Here is a 5,000-nt window from a genome sequence, read left to right on the forward strand (position 1 = left end):
ACAAATCATAGGGAGAAGGGGGTGTGGGCTGCAACGAAAGACACGTGAGCCAGACAGACAGACAGACAGACAGACAGACAGAATGGAATAAAATGCGGAGACAAGAGGGGAGTTGGTTGAAGGAGTGGGGCAGGGGGGAGGGGGTGGGAGTTTCAGTTTTAGTTTCAGTTTCAGTAGCTCAAGGAGGCGTCACTGCGTTCGGACAAATCCATATACGCTGCACCACATCTGCCAAGCATATGCCTGACCAGCAGCAGCGTAACCCAACGCGCTTAGTCAGGCCTTGAGAGAGAAAAAAAAACAACACAAAAAACACACAAAAAAACAATTGTTAGTTTTTGAGAGTTGGTGGTTGGGTGGGGTGAAAGAACAGTTATGTGGTGGGTGGTGGTGGTGGTGGTGATGGGTGGTGGGTGGTGGTGGTTGGTGGTGGTGGTGGGTGATGGGTAGTGGTGGAGGTGGCAAATGCAATGACACAGAATAAAGATATCCCCGCCGTGACAGACCAGCACAATCAGAAAGGTAAACAGTCAGCTAGATGACAACGTCATACACAGACAGACAGACAGACGGACAGAGAATTATGAAAATGAGAGAGAGAGAGAGAGAGAGAGAGAGAGAGTAAAAAAAACAACAGAGGGGGCATGGGGGGGGGGGGTTGAGCCTGTTTGCAATAGTGATTGGTTGAGACAATGACGGGCGCAATAGCCGAGTGGTTAAAGCGTTGGACTGTCAATCTGAGGGTACCGGGTTCGAATCACGGTGACGGCGCCTGGTGGGTAAAGGGTGGAGATTTTTACCATCTCCCAGGTCAACATATGTGCAGACCTGCTAGTGCCTGAACCCCCTTCGTGTGTATATGCAAGCAGAAGATCAAATACGCACGTTAAAGATCCTGTAATCCATGTCAGCGTTCGGTGGGTTATGGAAACAAGAACATACCCAGCATGCACACTCCCGAAAACGGAGTATGGCTGCCTACATGGCGGGGTAAAAACGGTCATACACGTAAAACCCCACTCGTGTGCATACGAGTGAACGCAGAAGAAGAAGAAGGTTGAGACAATGCATCAAATTAAAAAAAGAAAGAAAAACAATAAAGAGAGAGGGGGAGAGAGAGAGAGAGAGAGAGACAGAGAGACAGACAGAGAGAGAGAGAGAGGCAGACAGACAGGCAGACAGACTGATAGAATGACAGACAGACAGAGACAGGGACAGAGCGATAGTTTCATTAACTCAAGTGGTACGACCTTTTTGAAATGTGAACTTGTCGCTGGGCCTAATGTTTCTGTTGGTGATAGATTTTTTTTTTTTTTTTAAACTTGGGCAGTGTAGACATCGTGTGCAAGGTGTGTGTGTGTGTGTGTGTGTGTGTGTGTGTGTGTGTGTGTGTGTGTGTGTGTGTGTGTGTGTGTGTGTGTGTGTGTGTGTGTGTGTGTGCGTGTGTGTGTTGTGGGAGTGTGGGAGTGGGGGTAGGGGTGGGGGTGGGGAAGTATGCGTGTGTGAGTGAGAGGGGGTTATGTGCATGCATGTGTGTGCGTGCATGTGTGTGCGTGTGTGCGCGCACGCGTATGTGTGTGTATAATATCATGTGTGAACGCGAGAGATAGAGTGAGAGATGCAGACAGACAGACAGACAGACACACACACACACACACACACACACACACAGATGCGCACTAATTCTTTTCCATTCAAAAGCTTGTCAAAGAAAATTACAATGACATTTCCTGAGACCAAAAACACATTCATATGTGTCACACTTCCATTTATAATACATTCGCTCGAAAGCGAAAAAATAAAATCACACTGTTTTGTATTCGTTTCTTCTTCTTTTCTTTTTTTTCTTCTTTTTTTTTCTTTTTTTCTTTCCACTTTTCTGTCCAATATTCAAATAGATGGACGCATCATTTTCTGTCAGAAAGGATCAGACAAACTGACTTGCAGACACATAGGCGGATAACAGAAGAAATAACAGAAATAAGAGCTAGAGAAATTGCAGAAATAAGAGAGGAAGGAATACATAAATAGAAACCTTGGAAGGAGGGATTACAGGACGGAAGGAAGGAAGGAAGGAAGGGAGGAATAGAATGAGCAGAGAGAGAGAGAGAGAGAGGGGGGGGAGTAGGGTGGAGAGGAAAGAAAGAGACAAGGCTGGGAGAGAGAGAGAGGGGGGGGAGGGTGAACAGAGAAATAAGAGAGAAAAAGAGGAAGAGAAAAACATAGCGAGAAAGAGAGAGAGGGGAGAAGGGGGGGGGGAGACCAGGCTGGGGGAGAGAGAGAGGGGGGGGGGTGTGAACAGAGAAATAAGAGACAGAGAAAGACAGAGGAAGAGAGAAGCATAGCGAGAAAGAGAGAGAGGGAGAGAGAGAGTGGGTGGGGGAGGGAAGAGACAGCCCATGCTGGGAGAGAGAGAAGGGAGGGGGAGGTGAACAGAGAAAGAGAGAGAGAGAAAGAGAGAGAAAAAGAGGAAGAGAGAGACATAACGAAAGAGAGAGAGAGAGGTGAACAGAGAAAGAGAGACAGAGAAAGAGAGAGAGAAAAAGAGGAAGAGAGAAGCATAGCGAGAAAGAGAGAGAGGGAGAGAGAGAGAGGAGTGGGTGGGGGAGGGAAGAGAGAGCCCATGCTGGGAGAGAGAGTGGGGGGGGGGGTGAACAGAGAAAGAGAGACAAAGAAAGAGAGAAAAAGAGGAAGAGAGAAACATAACGAAACAGAGAGAGAGAGAGAGAGTGTGTGTGTGTGAGAGAGAGAGTGAGAGAGACAGGGATAGACAGATGCTGTTAACTCATGCAAATTGATTCAAATATGACGTCTTTCTCTGTTTTCCATCGAGATCTAAAGTGCAGAAACATTTTTTTTTTTTTTTTTTTGAGACTAAACGATGCTGAAATCAATATGTTCAGAGCTGAAAATTCCTTGTGGATTCATCATCGTTTGCATTCCTCATCCTCCTTCCTTTTTACACACACACACGCACACACCACACATACAGATCCACGCACGCACACACGCACCCCCCCCCACACACACACACACAAATGCATATACACAGACCCACGCACACACACACACAAAATTACACACAGACACACACACACACACACACACACACGCACACACACACACACACACACACACACACACACACACATGTGTCTTCTACACCACATTTTCTGCCAAAGAAAATTGCAGCAGCAGCAGCAGCAGCAGTAACAATTTTTAACTGACAGTGAAAAAAGAAGTTCATAAAATTTCTGGAGAACCCGGGGACAAAAAATACGTCACATCCCAAATTACATATCCTAACATGTAGAATGCTAATCCGAGACCCACAAGGCATCTATCACAGTCCTGAAAATTGCCAGGAAATTTTCTGCCCACTAGTTTTTCGTCTTTGTAAAGTGCACGCTGGATAAAATATAAATGTAGTTTCTGTTCAATTCTACGTGATGTATATGTGTGTTGGAGGGTTGGGGGGGGGGAGGAAGGTGGGGATGGAGCGGGGTGGGGGGGAGGTGTAGTGTGTGTGTGTGTGTGTGTGTGTGTGTGTGCGCGCGCGCGCGCGCGCGTTGAATAAGTGTGTAAGAGGTGGCGTCCCTTTTAACTGACGAGCATACATGTCAGTATGCAGCAGTTAAGTGGTTAACTCACTCAGTACGACCAGTCCTCTCTTCTCCTCTACACAGACCCCTCGGATGTCCAGTGGGTGTCTGAATGACCCAACCTTTAGCTTCCGTCGTCAGAATTGTGGTATTCTTTGTCAACATTCACGTCTTCAGTATAAGAGCCTTCCGCTTGCAATATTTTGATGATGGTAATTGGGATGAAACGCTGTTAACGTCGTCTCTTTCGCTGTTCGTATGAAGAGAGTTAAACGAAACAGCGTAGCCATTGTCCACTGTTCTCTATACTAACAGGCATTGTCAGCGCTACCAATTATCACACGATTACCCGCAGTCATTCCAGCAGGAACGCAGAAACTTTACTAATCCTAAATCCCTCACTGAAAGAACGTCACTTATTCACGTCATAATGACAAAAGAAAAAAAAAATCTGCCATGTGACGTCATAAACATACGTCACTGTTCTAACAATTACAACACCCCCTTACCAGTCCACCCCGAACTCATTAGGCTGTAACGTTATGGTGGAAACCCGTTCATTATAAAGCCACCAAGGGACAGACATTATTGTTTCCAAAGCAGCAGAAGCGAATAATTATGACAAAAAGATTATGACGACACGGTGATGATCACGTTATGATTGCAATGGACACCGTGCAAAAACAGAGACGCATGCTCTGGCTTGATCACGTAGCGCTAATACAATGGACGATGGTCGGATTCCCAATGGATCCCCTTTGCGAAAAAAAACTAGTACAGGGAAAACGTTCCATAGGCAGACCCCAACAAACGCTATGAAAACGTCTGCGAGAGACATCTGAAGGCCTTCAACGTCCAGTTTCAACACTTGGGAAGCTGTAGGCTCAGAACGATCGGCTTGGAGACAGACGTAATAATAAAGAATAGAACAGAACAGAATATGTCTTTATTATCAAGTGTACCGGGGTCACAAGGAATATTGGGGGGAGATAGTACATAACAAGGTGCGAGCATAAATCGAAAATCATACACAGACACAGATACATTAGAAATTAGGATACACGCAAGTGCATATCAATATCAATATAAAATGCACACACACACACACACACACACACACACACACACACACACACACACACACACACACACACACGTTTGAACAGAAGCCTCATATCACATGTGGATGGGGCTGATGACTAGATCTTCAGGTAGGTGGTTCTTGATTGTATAATATGGTTCCCGTAGACAGAAAGGTCTCTCCAAATTGGAAGAGACGCTTGTCTTGTCCAGCGTCCTGAGACAAAGGAGACTTGAGGAGAAAAGACCCCAAAGCCAGACAGACAGACAGGCCAGCGTGAGGCTTCACCTGTGCGCAGTGTTGAAAGGACTGTCACT

At 46.1% G+C, this 5,000-nt stretch overlaps 1 protein-coding gene across 1 annotated transcript in view; it reads right to left on the minus strand.

Annotated features, from left to right (window-relative positions):
- Nucleotides 1-5,000, minus strand: part of LOC143290939 (potassium voltage-gated channel subfamily KQT member 1-like) — a 257,795-nt gene that overhangs the window by 171,467 nt on the left and 81,328 nt on the right. The window lies entirely within an intron of this gene.

Source organism: Babylonia areolata, chromosome 16, assembly GCF_041734735.1.
Source record: "Babylonia areolata isolate BAREFJ2019XMU chromosome 16, ASM4173473v1, whole genome shotgun sequence".
In the NCBI taxonomy this organism is placed as follows: Eukaryota; Metazoa; Mollusca; class Gastropoda; order Neogastropoda; family Buccinidae; genus Babylonia; species Babylonia areolata.